We start from the raw sequence: 19,127 nt of genomic DNA on the forward strand, positions 1-19,127 counted from the left end.
CCTGTTTGGAGTTTTTTGAGCATCATGGATGTGTATATTCATGTCTTTCATTAAATTTGGGAAGATTTCAGTCACCTTTTTTTTTTTTTTTAATATTCTCTTTGCCCCTTTCTTTTTTCTCCTTCTGGGATTCCCACAACGTGTGTATTGATATGCTTGATGGTGTCCCACAGGTTCCTTAGACTCTGTTCACTTATCTTCTTTCTTTCCTCTTTCTGCTCCTTAACTGGATGATTTCAATTGTTGTATCTTCAGGTTCTCTGATTCTTTCTTCCGCCAGCTCCAATTTGCTGTTGAACTGTTCTAGGGAATTTTTAATATAGTTACTGTGGTCCACAGCTCTGTTTGTTTCTTTTTCTTAATTCCCATCTCTCTATTGACAGTCTCTTTGGGTTCATCTATTATTTTCCTGATTTCCTTTAGCTCTTTGTCCATATTTTCCTTTAGCTCTTTGGGCATATTCAGGACCATTTTTTAAAAGTCTTTATCTGGAATGGTTTAGGTCTTGTCCAACTCACTGAAGATTTCTAATGTTTTATTCTTCTTTGCTTGGGCCATGGATTCTTGTATATTGTTTCTTTGTATATTTTGTAATCTTTTGTTGAAACCCAGACATTTTGATATTTTAATGAGTTATCACTGGAATTTAGTTTCTGAGGTGTCTGTTCCTTAAGCTGGTATCCAGCAAGTGTTAAGACAGAGCTTTCCTTGATTTCCTGGAAAAAAAGAAGTTAGAAAGAAAACACCTTTCTCAGTCTCTGCAGATTGACCTGTGTGAGTACTGAGCTTATCCATAAAATAAGTTTAGAGAATAACTCCAGGCCAAAGCACAGAGGCTTCCCTGGTCCTTTCTATGCATGCATCTTGTCTTGAGCATTGGTGATTATCCTAGGAGTTCCCCCATTTACATAGACTCAGATTCAAATGTCCCCTCTTCCCTAGGATACAGTTTCCTCACAGTCCTGGGTTCTGCACTGTATGTCCTGCAGCCAACAATCCCTTACTCCAAGCAGCACAACTTGACTGCTGTCCCACAGCATTTAACAGGAGAGCTCTCTGAGCTGTCTTCTACACGCAGGGAAAGTTCTAGGACAGCAAGTCCCTCAGGCCACCACCAGGCAGATTGGGCCAGAAATACTTGCTTCCAGTATGTGCATGAGGGTTATTCTTCTGCCTCTGGAACCGGAACCATATCGGGAGCATGGGCTGGCTCTGCACCATGCCAGTGAAGGGTTGGGGAAGGGCCAACCAGCACAACATGATATCTAATTGCTTTTAAGTAGTCGTTTACTTGATTCAATGCTCACTTTGTTGAATTTCATGAAAAAGTGACTATAAAAGAAGAAAAACATATGTCTGATACCAAAGCTTATGTTCTTCATTCTTCACACCATTGCTTCTCTATGACCAGTGTGATTTCTATAGGCTTTTTTATTTTTTTTCATGTAAATTGTCGTGGCTGCCCATAAACCCTTGTGAAGAGTCTGGGCATGGATGAAGGAAAATAAAAGACACCTCCTTCTTATCTTGGTGGCTCTCCCCTTGCTTCCCTCCTTCTGAGAACTACCATCATCTGGGGTTCCTTACACCTCTTGCATTTCCAGTGCCTCTTACTCTTTCTCTTTCTTCCCAATGCTTCTCTAATCTTCTTCTCCACTTCCTCTTCCCTTTGTCTTCTTCCTGTTAAAATGCCCAGCTGGCATAGCTGGGGTCACACCTGTGTGGGATTGCTGAGCAGTAGTCACTTCAAGTGACTGTGCCCATGGAAAAGTAGCCCTGGAGGCAGACAGCTGGTCTCTGAATCTCCCAGACAGTCTCTTATCATGATAACATCGAACATTTGCTGCTTTCCAAGATGATTCTAAGTGCTTTTTAAATATAGTGCTTAGAACCATGATTGCACACATTTAGTACCACACTTTAGTACCATTACTGAAATTCTCCCAATTTCCTATGGTCTTACAGGATAGATACTCCTAATGTACCAGTTATATTGATGAGGAAACTTTGGGCTCTGAGAGATCAAATAATTGATCAATTTCAAATAGATAATATCTAGATCAAATGGTAAGCATTCCACTGTAATTTGAATTTTCCTGACTATGGAAGTGGCTGGATACTGAAGAAACATTCCTAAATTGAAATTGAATGTTGGAGTATATGACTTCTAAGATAATATATCACCTTTAAGTTGATTTGGATCTAGAAGTTAGCTCATTTAAACTATCACATCAGTCCAGCAGATTTAAAGATAATAATTTTATAGGTGGCCACATTGAAGCATGTGAGGAAAAATGGTTGAGCCCAGGTATGGAACTAATTTAGTCATTGAACTGAGCTCTGAATCTAATCTCTGATTCTGTCAGCATTTCTTTCAAACCGGCTCCTGACAAATTGCTTGGCCCAAAAGTTGGCCGACGGCAGTCTTTGTGCCAATTAAACAGGGCTGTTCTTCTTGATGTTATTTTTGTACTAAGACGATGCATTTCTTCATTCACATTTTAATAGGACTAACAAGATGGCAATAAAGAAATATTCCAACTCATAGTGCCATTTTTTAGGGAGTAATGAAAGCTAACTGCTGACCTTGTAAGACCTGGGAAAATGAACAATGATATCATGTCTGAAAGGAATGCAGTGAATTCAATAAAGCCATGTGTCCCTGCTGCGAAAAGGCAGGTTACTTCAGGAAATTGGTAACTTGCAGGGAAGTACTTCCAGGAAATGATCAGATATTGATAGGGTCCCTTACTTGCGTAACCAATGACTGCATTATGTAAGAGCCACCCCAAGGGTTATATCAGCACCAAGATGTGAAAGCCCAAATTCTTTGCTTAAAATGCCCATTCAAATAAGTAATAATGATGGCTGCCATTTTTGCAACACTTTATAAATTACAACGCACATTCACATATGGTATCTCGCCCAAGCCTTCTGAATATTTTACTTACAAAGGAAACTGTGAATGTAAAGGCTTATAAAGATTCCTTCATCTTTAGTGTTTCATCTATCTTACAAATGACTTTGAGATAGAGGTGTGATTAAGTTATACTTTCAACTGAGCAAAAAAAAAAAAAGAAAAACTATATATAAATGCACAAGCCATAGCATTTATTCTGTGTACCTAAGACCTTTGTTTTGTTTCTGTTATCAAAGTCATTATCTGCAGGTGATTCAGATAAATAGGGCAATTTTGTATGGTGGGAAATCGTAGAAGAAGAAATAGGTTAGAATATTTTTATGATTATGGAAATTGTATTCTTAGTATTGCATAAAATTTGGAAAACATTGAGAAAGAACAAAGAAAGAAATAAAAATCATCCATGATCCAATTGCCCAAAGCTATTTATCTTTAATAAATACACATATGCATATTATATAGTAGAGATCATAGTCATGGTACTTATACAGTGTTGTCTTCATTATTATAGGAATTTTCTATTTCATTTAACATTTCTTCATGAGCATAATTTTTATGTCATAAAGATATGCCATAATTATAGCATAATTTACTTAACCTATTGTTAACAATCGTCTTTCCATGTAATGCATACATATTTGTACATATTCCTAAAATGGTTTTCAGTAATGCCTAGAAGAAGAATTACTGCCTCAAAGAGCATGACTATTATTAGTGAACTTGCCACAGATTACCAAATTGTGGTACCAGTTTCCACTTTGAGCAGTGTCACTTCATCTTTGCCAGCATGGAAGAGTGTCACAATATTTTAATAACTAAAGATGAAAAATAGCTATTTTTATTTTCATTGATTTGAAAACCATTGATAGGAAGATCACTGTACCTTGCTAACACAAGGCATGGCTAAAAGAAGCACCTGCAAAGGGCAGTCCTGAACTCCTTGTTTCCATCCAAGGGTAAAGATCAATGAAGTAACTACCAGTGGGCTGTAGTAAATTCTTAAGTGTGAGGGAAATTTGGGCACTGATAACAAGAGCCGGGAACACAGCAGCAGGGACTACAATATGTGTGTTTGTCATCTTGCCTCTCTTTCTTGCATTTTGAGCATTTTTGTTGAGTGAACAGTCATGGAATGCCTGCTGTAGGCCCAGCATGCTTTGGCTAAGCATTCTCTGAACACTTGTTTCTCAGTGTGGATTCTCTGTTCATGCTGCTCCCTCTGTTTTATTCCCTTATTCTTTATTTCAGATTACTAATTAAAAATGTTATGATGGAAAATTTGAAACCTACAGCACAGTAGAGAGCAATGCATTCCTATGTACTCATCATCAGCTACAATGAGCTACATTTACCTGATTCAAGGCTGCTCTGATTTGACTTACTGCCCCTCCCCCTTCAATTGGATCATTTTGAAGAAAACTGCAGAAGGTCAAAGACATTCTTTTATTTTAGCCATAAATATTTTGGTATGTATCTCAAAAAGATAAAAAAAACTTTTTAAAAAGTAATTATACTTCTATTATCTTGCCTAAAATAATTATTTAATATTATCAAGTAGCCAGTTATGATTCAAATATTCCTTATTGCCTCGTTTTTGTTTTTTTTTTTTCAGTTGGTATTATCAGTCCAGGTTCTTCAGATAAACAGACCCAATGACAGAGACAGGGAGAGACAGAGAGAGAAGGAGAAAGGGATTGATTTAGTTTAAGGAATTGGCTCATGCAAATGTGGCACATGTTGGGGCTGGCAAGTTTGAAATTTGTAGGGCAGGCTGGGAGGCTGGAAACTCAGATAAGAGTTGATTTTACAGTCTTAAGGAAGGGTTTTTTTTGAGAAGCCTCAGTTTTTGCTCTTAAGGCCTTCAGTTGATTGCATAACACCTACCCACATTATGGAGGGCTGCTTCCTTTACATAAAGTCAACTGATTGAAGACATTAATCACATCTACAAAATTCCTTCACAGTGACATCTAGACTAGTGTTTGACCAAGCAACTGGACACCATAGGCTAGCCAAGTTGCCATATAAAATTAACCATCACAGGTTGATTGTTGGGTTGGGATCCAAACAAGGTCTGTACATTGGATTTGTTTACTTGTTTATTATATCTTTTGAAATCTATAATTCTCCCCTCCCTCCCAGCTTTATCCAGCAGGCATCTCTGGTTCCTTTTAGTGGTAAATGGTATTTAAAGCCCAGAATCTGGGTGATTGTGATGGTCATTATTTCTGCATAGTGCTAAGAAATGAGTAATAGGGTGGTATTTTTGCTCTGCCTATAAAATTTTAATTGCTATTTACTTATGTGTATAGCAGGATAACTTCTTTTTCTCCTGAACATCAGAATGCCAAACCTGCTTAATCAAGTACTCAGTGTGTTCACTGTTCCTAACAGTATTCTAGATTCTTTAGGGTGAGTGGGAGATGGCCCACCACATGATCTGGCATTCATGATCTTCCTTTATACTCTTCAACACCATGAATCAAAAAGAAAAATCAAAGCAGGGAAGAGACTTTTACTAGGAGTAAAATCACAGAATGACAGAGCTGCAAGGACTTACTGAGATTATCCAAATGGACATCTTTATTTTATAAACAGATGTGCCAAGGCCAGAGAGGTGACTTACTCAAGGTGACCTAAATCAGTGGCTCCCAAATATTAATATGGCCAAGAATCATCTGAGAACTTGTTAAAACACAGATTGCTGGAACTCACCATCAAAATTCTGATCCAGCAGACCTGAGGGAGATCTTGGTGAGCTGATGTTACTGACACACTGACCAACTTTTAGGGTTGTAGATCTAGAAGTTTCTAGTAAACAACCAAGGTGGGGGACCATCTTCTTGACTACAGCTATGTTGAAGTACAGGTGAACCTACTTTGACCTACCTGGGAGAAGATGCTTGAAAAATCAAATCATGGGGCCAGGACCAGATAAATTTGGGGTTGATGAGGTATTCACCTACCTGGTAAGATTTGTGGAAAGACATGACTGCCTCCCAAATCTACCTGGTATGTTGGTGTCTTCAATTTATCATTACGGATTTATTCTTCCTTTAAAAGAAGGTTAACTCCTCCTTTTAAAAAATCATGTCCTTTAAAAATTTTTCAACTCAAGACAAGAGTACACTGATTTGCTTGAATAGCAGCCTCCAGTCTTGATTAAAGTCAATAAGAAGTGGCAGAGCTGTAGAAAGCTTAGTCCTCTCTGATGGTAAAATAGATGACATATACCCAAAAATGCAGAATAGATACCTTCATTTAATAGGAATTTGGACTTTAAAGCTTCTGGAAGCTTTATCATTCTCTCTTGAGAACTATGTTCCTCATTTCTTGTCTGTTAATTTATTAGCAGTAAAATAAGAAAAAAATCTAGGTGCCAGGGAAACTGGATTTGCCCTAAAGAGAAGTACTGAGGAGAATAGTGGGTGGAGGATGTCACTGGGAGACTGAGACAATGACTGGCTTTTCGGATAGGGAAGAGAGTGATTTGGTTCCCACCTGGGGTCACCTTGATTGCAGTGACATCATCTCCCTGAACCCTGCCTACCTTGGACTCATCCTAATAGGTGGTATACAGCGTTGTAGGGGAGATGAGTCATAGGGTAATACTGGCAGTTAAGGGATTCATTATGTCTTTGTGTGTGGGGTAGGATGGGGACAGGTACTGAAGACCGTGAAAGAAGCAAAGAAAAGAAGAATAATACGGTGATCAATTTTGACTATTTAACTGTTTTGCTTTTGGGCTGTCCACGGATGCTAGACTTCCATTCATTCCTCACACCTGCCTCTGTCTCTCCAGATGATATCCCAGATCATGAATCAAAGGCCAATTTTTAACAGCATACCTGGTACCTGGAAAACTGTAAAGAGTGGTTGCCCTTCTGGTGGCAAGGCATGAGCAGATGGGGGCAGTAATTTAGAAAACAAGACTCTCTTTAAGAATACTGTATCTGGTTAGCTACTGCCAGAAAAATACCGTGAAACAAGTCATTCCCAGACTCAAGAGCATAAACCAGCAATCATTTATCCTCACAGACCTGCTTCTTGGCTGAGCTCAGCTGGGTGACTCTGCAGGTCTCAGCTAGGCTTGCTCTAATGTGTGGGATCTGCTCCCTGATGCTGGGCTTGACTGTGCCATGTGTCTCTTATTCCCCTTGAGATGTTCCTCTCACGATAATGGCATAGGCAGAGACGAATGTTTGGAAACTCCTAGGCTCTTAAGGCCTAAGCTCAAAAATGGCAAGTGGTGGCTTCCAGCTTAGTCTTTTAGCCAAGGAAAGTCACATGGCAAAACCCAAAGTAAAGGGTCAGAAAAACACATTTTGTTCCCACAGTGGAAGGAAATGCAGTCACATGTCAGAGGGTGTGTGTATTAATTAGGGATCTCTAGGGAAACAGAATCAGCAAGAGGTATCTAAATGTAAGATTTTAGTCTCATGCAACTGTGGGGATGCACTAGTCCAAACTCTGTAGGGCAGGCAACAAACTGGCAACTCCAACGAACATGTTCGATGAACTCCTCAGGAAATGAACTGGCAACTCCAATGAAGATGTTCAATGAACTCCTCAGGAAATGCTTCGCTGGCTAGCGGAAGAAGAAGTGAAGGTCCTCTATCTGTCTCACTTAAAAGTCTTCAATTGATTGGATTAAGTCCAGCTGATTGCATCCTCTCATTGTGAAAGATACACCCTTCATTGATGTCATCAGTCACAGCTGCAGCCAATTGACTAATGATTTAATAAACCATCCTTCTGGTTTATTAACCAGCCACAAATGTCCTTGCAGTAATGGTTAGGCCAGTGCTTGCTTGACCAGACACCTGGACACCAGCACCTGGCCAAGTTGACACATGAACCTAATGTTCACAGTGTGCATGCAGGGATAGGTGAACAATTGGGGAAGTAATGCCCTCTAACAAAAATATATGCAGTGTATAATCAATTACGTTAAACAATATTAAGTATAAGAAAATTCAAATGAAACACCACTGTATTCTGATGCTGATTTAAAATATGTTTTTATGGATAAAATGTTAAAAAAAAAAACTCAAGCCAGTGTGTCCAAGGAATATCTGTTTAGTCTTGTTCAGATTTTCCCCCCTCTTTTTCTGTCTAGAGTCTTCAAATTCTTTTTCTGTGTTCCACGTGTTTTAGTGCTACATTGATTTGCATTGAGACTTATTACCCAGTGGAAGTGCTCAGTCTTGGTATCTGTCGTTGCTTCATCACCTTAAATATACACTGTCTTCAGTGTTGTTGATAAGAGCCTCTGATTCACTCTGCAAAAGTGCCCACTATATGCTGATGTGACTGAAACCTTTTTTCTCTATTTGAACATGCTGTATAATTTCAGTTACCATTTATTAAGAACCCCCTATTTTGGGCCTCCATTTGTTGTATCATTTTACCATTACAACAATTCTGCAATATTAATAGTATAATCCCCATTACATAAATGAGGAAACTGAGTTCAGTGAAATTAAATTAATTGCTTAATGTAATGGCATCACTGCAAATACAGTTTTGTTTGGTTACAAAGCCAGTGGTTTTTGTATTATTTTCTGCATGTCTTCGTTTGTCATCCTTTTTTTCTTGGACCCTGATTCCTAGATTTTCTTCTGAGATATAGCAAAGGATGGGTTTTATGACAGGATTTCTGGGGCAAACTTTGGTGGTGTACCTTTTTACTATCTTGAGGACCTAAGGGTTTGGCTGGGTGTGTACTGTTATTATCCTCTATAAAGCTGACTGGCCTAATATGCTGAAGTGAAGAGATATACACAGCCAGTAAGTGACAGAGTTGGTACTCAGTTCTCAGGATTTTTTCCTCCTGTATCACTTTAATTGCTATACTTAATAATGGTAATTGAAGGAATAATAGTCTACAATGTTGCTAATGGAACGGCCAGTTACCTTGGAATCCAAAGGACTGTGTTTCCCATAAGGCTCTAGGAGAGTTTGAGAATAGTACCAGAGTGGGTGTTCTTCATATCGTAACATAAATAATAAATTGGTAGAGGACAGTTACTGTATCATATTACAATCATAAGGTTCTAGTGTGTTAAATTAGATTTATAATAGGATATTTTAGTAATCTGGAACTGTTAATAACTAGTTGCTAGTTACACAACTTCTTGGGCAATTGAAGTTAAAGAATAATCCAAAAAGAAGTTAAACTAACTTGAATTTATCTCAGTAACTTCTCAGAAAGCAAATTGGTGCTTCTCACCTTATATTCTCCTCATTTTCCAATAAGCACTTTTTTTAACATAAAGATAGGTCTAATTAATCAAACGTTTATTTTCCTATGTGTTTTGATATGCCATTTGTGAAGCAAGCACTGTTACACCATGGTTTGTAACTATGATGTGTAGAAACAGGATGTAAGCTATGTCCTTTGCAATGGTTTCCCATTATTTTGTATCTCAAGCCCTAAGAGTTTCAGAAACCCAAGAAGTCCTGATTTGGGTTAGTTTTATCCTTATGAAAGTTGGAAGATGAAGTTTATTTCCTAAGTATTATCTCTTTTTCCCAAAATTGTTCAAAACATGTTACTCTTTCCCCAAATTGTTCAAAACATGTTACTACAAGAATTATTGGTCACCGCTATATTTTAGTTTCTTTAAAGAAAAAGACCTCTAGATGGGGAGGAAAAGTAAGGGAAACTATTTTTATTTATGGAGTGACTACTCTATGTCCAGCCCCATGCTGGACCTTTACCTAATTTTCTCATTATTAGTTCCATGAAACAGATAAGGAAAAAATGGCATTTGGATTATTGCAAACCAAATTCAATGTAACTTAATTTTTAAAAATTTATCAGAATTAGATGGGTTGAAAATTGGTAGGGGATTTACCCTCCTGTTTTCTTCCGTATTAAAGCACCAGTACCTATACCAGATACTTAAACATCTATTGCCAAATGGTATTAGTTTCATGAGCTGAGTATTAGTTTATTAATTTGACTTCTCTTATGGCAGTAAAATGACTGCAGCATTTCTAGGCCTCAAATACACACACCCCATCACTCAAAACAGAATTGGCCTTTGTTCAGCTTTCCCAAAAAGAGTCCTGAAATTCATTCTGATTGGCCATCTTAGCTCATATATCCACTCTGAACCAATATTTGTGATTAGGGATGAGGGGAGTCGGGGTGGGGGGTGAAATGATCCACTCAGCATAGCTTAAGCTAAGAGTTTCATGCTTGGAGTTGAAACATGGAGTCAACTTTTTTAGAACAACATAGATCCTGAAATGCAAATTGCAGGCTTTGGAGAAGGCAGAAATGGAGTCTGGGGAGGCAGGCAAGCACATCTGTCCACAGTATTATCATTCTTTCAATGAAACATCTAAATAACAGTTAAGACTTGCTAAGAACTGTGGGGAGAACTGTGAAAGGAACTAGGCATAGTTTCTGCTCTGGGTGACTATATTTTATTAAGGGGAGTTTTCAATCAAAACTTGAAATGATGTGACACAAAAGTAGTGCAACTAACTATTAGGAAGGAAAAGATCATTTCTCTCTTTGAGCAGAATAATGGAAAATTCTTGAAGAAGGTGAAAGTTGACTTACAGCATGAAGGATTTGTTAGGGTTTGTTTTTTTTTTTTTTTTTCCTGGCCATCTGTGACATGTCACTGAGAGAAATTGGGACACAGGAAAAATGAATTTTGATAGGGCATAGGATGGGCAGAGAGATCGGAAGAATAAGTAATGAGTGGAAAATATAATCTCAAAGGACAGAAATTTTCCTGTTTCACTATTTTATTTGTGACCAGATTTTCCAATAAAAAAGGAAAAAAAAATTAGGAAATTGTGGACAAAAGTATCATTTCTTGTTGACTCAAAAGTGGTAACTTCTATATTCTTTGGTAAGGTAGTTCTGTTAGGTCGGGAAAACAGTGCACCACAAAGCTACCTTCTTTCATTTTATATGTGTCTCTCTTAAGAGTTTCTATTTCTGGATGAAGTTTGGATTATACTTATTTACTTATATCTCTTTTGTTCTAAAAGAGGCCATAAGATTGCTGAGTTTTCAGCTAAATATTCAACTCAAATGCTTTGCATCTACATATTAAGAGGGTGAAGGGTTCCTTCACAGACTAGAGATCTATAAAGTGCTATTGCTGACAGGGCGACGCAGGAATGAGACACGGACACAAAGCTAAGAGTTAAGGGAGCAGGGGGCCCACTCGCCTCTAGGGCGAATGGACGCCAATGCATTTTTGCTCCGGCTATTTATTAGAGCAGATCACATGCATATGCTAAAGATCCTCGGGCTCAGGAGAGCCCACCAGATACCTACGTTTACATCAGATGTAGTTACATCAGGTGTGTACATCTTGTTTACATCAGGAACGTCATAGTCACATATTACATCAGGTGTATATCGTTATCATAGTCACAAGGCTTACATCTTTACAGGGCGGGCCTGCATGGCATTCTATGCAGGCCTGCAGCTCAGCGTTCTAAGCCACCACCCTAGATATGCCTCAGGCAGCATGGAAGACTCAGTTTCCCACAAAGTGCCACCCATGAGGCCAAGGGTATGATAAGCATTTATGAGGCCCCAACTCTCTATTAGATGTCTAGAGGGCTATGTGGGATATTGTCCAGCCAACAAGCCTCAGTTTCCCACAATGGATATGATCAAAAGGGAATAAGGCCATGTCCAACCATGGATGCATCTGATTACAGATTCTGTGTGTCTATGGTTAAGATTTGTTTCAATTCTTAAACACATAATAACTATCAGTAGGGAATGTGTCCCAGAGAATGGGGATGAGGACTTGTGGGAAGAAGAATGAGAAGTTGCTTTCACATCTATGAACGGGAAAAGCTATGCTTCTCTTCTAGTCTGAAGCTTACAGTCTAAAACTGAGCACATAAAAGAGAGATACATATATGCCCCTTATTGTCTCCTGTCTCCCACCATTGGATTGGAGACAACTCTGAAAAATTAGAAATAGATCATCCGAGTTTACATGGAGGCTTCACATTTGCTGATTGACATGCTCATACCATAATGGAAAAGACAACGTTGTTCATTAACTAACCTTTCGATATTTGGTGTCTGTCCTTCGTGGCTCATGCTATCCCCCCACCCCCACCCCTGACATTTCTTTCTCCTCCTTCTTTCCCCCATCCCCTCTCACCAGCCAAATCCTTTCCATCCTTCAGTTCCAGTTCAAAAGCAGCCTCTCCATAAAGCCTTCCTGGATTCCTCCTTCCTCCAGCTTTGCTTGTTCTTCCACCACTGCCATGCTCTCACAACATCATCCTAGTCTACCATGATGCGTTTCTACCACATGCAGCTGTCTCTTTCCCTAGATTTCCAGCTGCTTGACTGTGCTACTTACAGGCTTTTAAGGGACTGCTTTTCCTTTTTCTTTGTGTCCCTCACTCATGTCTACACATCCCTTGGGCAAAACATATGCATCTTAAATTGAACAGAATTGTTGAAAGGTAACAAATATACCGGGAAAAAAGTCCCTTGGTCTCATAGTCTTGCAAAGTACCCCGTTCCTCCGGACTTAAATAAGTAAATTATCTTGAAATTTGCTATCAATAAGTTTCTAGCCAGTTAAGGAGATTAAAAGCCTTGAGTTCAACTAAATATGTATTTAGTATTTGCCATGTTTCTGGCATTATAACAGTGATGGACTCAGCAGTGATGACTCCTGCGCTCTGGAGGATTCTAGTCTCTTGAGGAAATCAGTCAATAAATATATAAACAAATACTTGTATGGTTAGGCCTTGTATTAAGACAGTGCTATGAAGGCAGTGAGTAGGGGATCGGTATAAAATAGAGGCTTCAGAGAAAAACATGGCTTTGAGAGTCATAGCTGTTGATGACCTTGATTCAAGACACAAGGAGTGACACCATCATGGAGCTTCATGAAAAAGCCACCAGTAGGCAAAAGGAGCTGACCATAATGTTTGCCCTGAGCTGCACGTGCAGGAATGGTGGATGAACTGGCACTAGGGCCCTGTCCACGTAAGTCTTGACTCTTCTGAGATCATACAGGTGATAGAGAAGATGAAGATCCCTCTGACTGAGATGCACACCAGCAGCATAGAATCTGAAGATGCAGTGTCTCAAGATTGGTTCAGATTTCTTTTCTTTCCAAAGTTCATATAGCCCAAATCTTTGCTTAGATCGTAAAACCATAATACACTCCTATTTTGGGCAGCCCTGATAAGTTCTGCATGTGAAGGTGGGGAACATTATACAGTCATGAAGAGTAGGCTTTGCTGTTTGCACATGGGGAGTTTCATTGGAGGATCTTAATGTCCTCCTGTAATCTGGAAATTCTCTGGTGTGGAGCGCAGCCAATTAGTGTTTGAAAATTTCCATGCAGATCTGATAGTTCTGGGTACTCTGGGTAGTTCAGAGCCAGAGGGCTCAATTAAGGCTTTGTCCTTCTGGTGGTAATTCAAATACCAAAATTATAACCACCCTATCTAGAAAATATGGGAAAGGCAAGGCATTTTTATTTCCACTGTACCCAGTGGTTATAGTTATAGATAAATGAATACAGAATATTAACAGTAATACTAGCTTGTCATCTAGAAAGACTTCATCTGGGGGAAAACTACTTAGACCAAATCAGTACCATGGGTTGGACACCTCTAGTGAATGCCTTTCTCCCTTGAGTTTGTCTTTGAGTTGTAAGGCCCAAGTCCCTTTCAAGTATTCTATTTTAAGGACCCTTCAACAAGAGAGCAGGGCTGAGGAAAATTCTGTGGCCAGATTCCAGAGAAGCTACTGGTATAGATGTTTGGTAGCTTTAAGATGCTGAAGGGTGAACACAGAGCGCAGAAAGAAATGCCTTTTGTTGCTTGGTAACCAGAAATATCACAAGATAATTCTGTTTGAGCTGAAGATGGAAATCTGGATGAGCTAAGAAATGCAGTAAGATAAACCTGTCAAATAGAATCTTAGAATTGGTCATCTTATCAGACCTTCTGAATCAGTGGTGAATTTTCTCTACAACAGCTTGCCAAGAAGTTTTCTGATCCACATTTATATATCTGCCGCCACTTCTCCCTTCCTACAGCATTAATGGTTAGCAGCTTTTCTTAAGGAGGTGGTATGATGGATCTCACTCTCTGTTTAATATTGGACAAACTAGTACTCACCCTCTCTTATAGAAGACCAAGATGCTCCTAGCAACTTAGCCTCTTTCCTCAAAAATATTGAAACTCGCTGTTATCCATACACATCTAAGAGGAACACTTGTAGGAAAGGACTAAATGTCTAGTCTTAGAGTCTACCTTGCCTGGGGTTAGAATGCACAGCTCATGGGTAGCTGGGCAGCAAGCCAAGAAAAGAAGGCTGAGAATAACATGGAAATTAATGGCTCCTTCCTCCACACACCTTGGGGATGTTTGCTGCGAATTACTTCAGTCTCTTGTGGGATGGGGCCAGGATAAGCTTTTGAAGAGAAGAGATGGGGGAATGAGAGAGTTAGTTAGGGCTTGGTTTTTCCCAGGGATTCCATTAGAAGTAAGGCAAGAATGAAGAGAAATAGGAGCAGTCCTTGGAAATAGTGGCCACCAGGAATAATGGAGGAAGGAGGCCCCTAGAGAACATCCTGGCTGGGCTGGAAGCAGTATCTGAGGGTTGGATGGGGCTTGGCAGCAGGGGCTTCTAGCAAGTGCGGGTTTTGGTCTTGGATTGCCAGGATCATCTATTGGGCATGGAGCTACATATAAACTAATGCACAGGCCATGAAGTGAAAGAAAGGAGTGTCATAGTGGAAGGGGGTCAGAAAGCTCTGGACCCAGAGGGAGCTGGGTGGAGAGCACCCAGAAGATGGCTGCACCCCAGATGTTCATCCAGGGTTCCCTGCCCAGGGGGCAGCAGGCACTTACAGATGCCAGTCGCTCGTTCCCTCTCTGGGCTGGGCCAGCCTGGCATGGAGCACTGGGAAGAACCCCCAGTAACAATCTTTTCAGTGTGATCGCCAGTCTCCAACTGGGGAAGTGAAGGACAGTGGGTCACAAAGTGTGAACGAATTAAGAAAAGGACTCGGGACCCTCTCTTCAGAACAAATCAAATTTTGGTAAATGTTTAATGCACTTTTGCTTTTTCTTACGTTGATACTTTATGAGCTGCTTTTCAAAATCTTTTTGGCTCTTGAGACTATTGAGTGGGCCTATTTTAATTATTTCTCCAAGTCTCCTGCTATTTATCTTTTATTCCACATTAATTGCCTTTAAAATATCTCAGTTACTGGTTGTAGAGATAAGAATAAGTGCAGTAGTGAAAAACCAACTGTCTAGGAGAATCCTCACCTCAGAAGGACAGACAAGGTGGAACAGGGAAGGAATGCCCATTTTCCCCATAGGAAGATGACTTTTGTGGCTGCAGCACTGTGATGTGGCACAGAATATTTGGGTCTCAGAGTCAAGCAGCTGAGATACTTGATGCTCTCATTAGTTAACTGAGTGAACCTGGGGAAATAGCTTAACTTCCCTACACCTCAATTACTTCACTGGACATTTGGAATAATAATACCCATGTCATGGAATCTTGGGAGGATTGTAAGTAATGTACATGAAATTTCCATCAGGGTACCAGTAATCGAGGGGGGTATCCAGAACCTGGTAGCTTCTGTTTTCCACAAATCCTGCTGGAATCAACTTACCTGTTGTTGATGAGTACATATAAACCCGGAGGTACCTGAAACTGAAGACCAAAGATAGGTGAGACTCGATAGATTTGCCTGGCTAATTTCTCAGTAGCTTGTACTTGAGCAAAGTCTTACTTCTTTGGGTGAACTTACATTACACAGTCACCTTGGAGACATGATGTTTTCCCACCAAAGATGCTGGTCAATTCTCCAAATAATATTCCACCTTTCCCTTAATAAAGAAAAGCAGCATTTCCAAAAATCATTTTCCATTCCAGGTTTCTGTGGCCATGGCATTTCAACTTGTTGGCAGATTATATTGGGCCCTGAGACCGAAGTCACTTATTTCTCCAGTTGGATATGAAGAGTAGGCATGATTTGAACAGGGGAATGGCTTTAGTTTTTCAGGGACAGTTTTCTTTGAAAGCATGGTATTTGTTTCAAGGGATGAGGAAAGTATTTACTTGCTCTTTTCAGAATTTTGCCTACAAGAACAGTGAGTAAAGGTTGCTGGCTGACTGACATCATCTGTATGAAATATTTTAGAACTACTTGATATGAATAGCCTAAATTGAAAAGCAGGAATATACTTTGACTTTAAATGAATATTTAGTATCTGTGAATATAAAGCCATTTGGCACTATGAGTCTATATCAACAAATATTTTCATGTCATATGACCCATTCTTTTCCTGGATATCATCTTCTGGAAATAAATCCAAACTGTGGAGAAAACTCGATTCACAAAAATGTTTATCATTGGGTTATTTATAACTACAGTAAGCCATTTCTCTATAATGTTGGAAACATTCACTTGATAGGATTTTATGCAATCATTTAAACTTGCAGAACCATCAAACCAAAGTACTTTGATATATCACCATGTGAAAAATATGGTCTGAAAATCAAAGTACAATGTGATTGTAACTCTCTAAAACATAGATGCAAAGAAAGGCACAGCAGAGAATACATTAAAATATTTAAAAGAGTAGAAAATTCTGTTCATCAAATTTTTCTTTTGTTCCTTTAATCTGATTGCCTTTTTGTAATAATAAAAAAGAAAAAAAAAACCTGAAACACAGAGAAAAAAAGAAGGAAGTAACAGCCCAGGAGTTATTATGAAGTAAAGAAGATAATGGAAAATAAGAATGAACGAGTGGATGGTTAAACATAAGAAATGATCAGGGTGCTAAAGAAGAAAAGATATTCCATCTATGAGATTCTCGATGAAACGCACTCAATGTGAATTGTGTGGAATGAAAATGTGCAAAGCAGCCTCCTTTAGCAATATCCTTTTCTTGCTTTCTTACATATTTGTGTTTCGCTGGACTATACGGAGGCTTGGAAGTGAGGAAGTTACTAGCTCTGCTAAATACAAAGGTTTGTCTGTCTGAAGCCCTCCTCCCTTAGCTACTATCTGACATGTTGCTTCTCTGCCTTTTGAAGTCAGGTGGATTAAATGGGCCAGATTATGTGGTGAGGGTGCAAGAAGGCCGTTGTGGCATAGGACACACACGAATTCCAGGAACACAATCCCTGGGCAACAGGATATTTCTGTGAAGCAAGATTCTCACTTAGGAGATGGTGGTCATACTTGAGGATCAGAATTCACTACTTATTTTGGTAGCTACAGACCTGCCTATCTGTGCAAATCTCCTTGAAATGGAAGAACTCACAGACTGCTCTTATTTGGGAGGAAGCAGGTAGTGAAATAGCATTCTTAGGTTCCTCATGGAGCAGCACCCTGGCTCTCTAAAAACACAGCAGCCGCTGAGTTTCAACTTCATGTATCTTGAACCTCAGCTTTCACTTCCTTAAACAGATGAGGTAAGCAGAAGTTGTATATCACCAAGTTATAAAGTCACGTGCAATTTTTAACTCCTCAAGTGGCTGGAGAAATAATAGCTCAAACTCAGAATGCTGCTGTTTGGTCGAAACTGATTTTTTTTTATTAGTGAGGCTGGCAGATATAATTTTCCTTGAAACTGCCTAAGCAAGCATTTTTTACAATGGTAGTTGAAGACCTAGGAGACTCCTTTCAAACTTCAGAAATAGGATGTGCAAAGAAGATGACTACGAGAGAGTACAAATTTGAAAAAAAGGAAACTTTTAAATATGCTACTTAGGCATTTAATTCTCTCAGATGGATTTCTTTAGAGTTGATATTTCTTTTTTATTGTTTTCCATAGTGCTTCTGATATTTTCAGATGGATTTTTTTTTTTTTTTTTTTAGCTACCCTGAGGTGGAGCTGTCATTCCAGAGTCTTTTCTCCATACATTTTGCATAAACGGCTTCTATTTGTTTCCAACAAAGGTAATGAAGTAAAATTTGTTCTCAGGATACCTGAAAGGCAGGGAAGCCACTTGTCCTCCAACAGCCTTCTCTGGCTAGATATCGGTCTTGGCTCTTAATTGGTATTCCAGAAGGAGGTTCCAAAGTGTGGGTTGAAAGCATTGCTCTGCCGTTTGGAAGCTCTCATTAAGCTCTCTGGGACTCTGGAGTCCTCCTGTGTTATTGCTGTGTCAGGGGAATAGCTCTGATGGAACACAGAGCCAGAGATTTAGCCCTGACTGTGACAGCTTAGGAAGGTCCCCTGTTGGGGCTGCAGTTTATTCATCAGTTAAATGGATGGATTTGACTCAGGGCCCTACAGCTTTCATTCAAAGGCTAAAACTTTGTGATTTTGCCTTCTGACTCCTTGTCCTTGGCATTTAGTGGTAACTCAGACAGCTCTTGTGGATCTTTCATTCTCGGGGACTTGGGCAGGTATGGAGGATGACAGAGAATGAGTGAAATGACAGGAATAAGTGCTATGAAGAAACTAGAACAGGCAGCTGTGATAAAGGGTGTCTGGGTTAGGGCTGGTTTTCTCAGGAAGTGGAATCCAATGGCGGGTCTGTTCAAGGTGCAGCAGGAGGAAGTGAATCCAGGGATGGAGTGGGGAGCAGAGGCAGGAGAAACAGAAGGTAGGAGGAAGGTAATAGTGAGCAGCCTTTCATGTGAGCGGGGTTGGTCACCTAGCACTCCCTGTTACTGACACTGTGTCCACAAAGTCATCCGACAAGGGAAACCTTGAGATGTCCTTCACTGCTCTGCTCTACCTTCCCGACAGCCACCTGGCCTCACTGATGCTCTGCTTGGTCTGACTTACCTGTCAGTCTTGTTTCTCCCAATCCTTTCTCATCAGTTCAGACACAATTTCTCTCTCTCCCCTTGTTTATTTCTTCATTTAAATAATAGCTTAATTGAGAAATAATTCACACATACTGTACACCCCTTTTTAGTGTACTAATCAGGTGGGGTTTGTATTTTTTTAGTATAGTCACAGAATTTTAGGCACAATTTTCCTTTTTTTGTATGTGGAAGAAGGAACAAAATATAAATTGTTTATAATGAGTATAATTTCAGATATGTCTGGACTTATTCTTGTGCTCTTTTTTAAATTTTTCTATTTACCATGTTTTCTTGTTTGTTTCCTGTTTTCTCTTTTCTCCCTGCCTCTGTTTGGATTGATTAGATTTACCATGCTCCAATTTTCTCTGTCAAAGTTGTAGGCAATACATCCT

At 39.5% G+C, this 19,127-nt stretch overlaps 1 protein-coding gene across 12 annotated transcripts in view; it reads left to right on the forward strand.

Moving 5' to 3' along the window:
- Positions 1-19,127, forward strand: part of LOC119534589 (probable G-protein coupled receptor 141) — a 60,245-nt gene that overhangs the window by 18,829 nt on the left and 22,289 nt on the right. For 5 of the 12 annotated variants that reach the window (XM_037837095.1, XM_037837097.1, XM_037837099.1 and 2 more), the window contains 2 exons: positions 4,169-4,386; positions 17,794-17,874. The exons of 2 other annotated variants lie outside the window; for them this stretch is intronic. The gene's annotated coding sequence lies outside the window, so the exon portion shown is untranslated. Of the gene's footprint in view, positions 1-4,168; positions 4,387-10,590; positions 16,941-17,793; positions 17,875-19,127 lie in introns of those variants that run through there. 5 more of the 12 variants (XM_037837105.1, XM_037837104.1, XM_037837096.1 and 2 more) reach the window with 4 other exon arrangements.

This window comes from Choloepus didactylus, chromosome 5 (assembly GCF_015220235.1).
Source record: "Choloepus didactylus isolate mChoDid1 chromosome 5, mChoDid1.pri, whole genome shotgun sequence".
In the NCBI taxonomy this organism is placed as follows: Eukaryota; Metazoa; Chordata; class Mammalia; order Pilosa; family Megalonychidae; genus Choloepus; species Choloepus didactylus.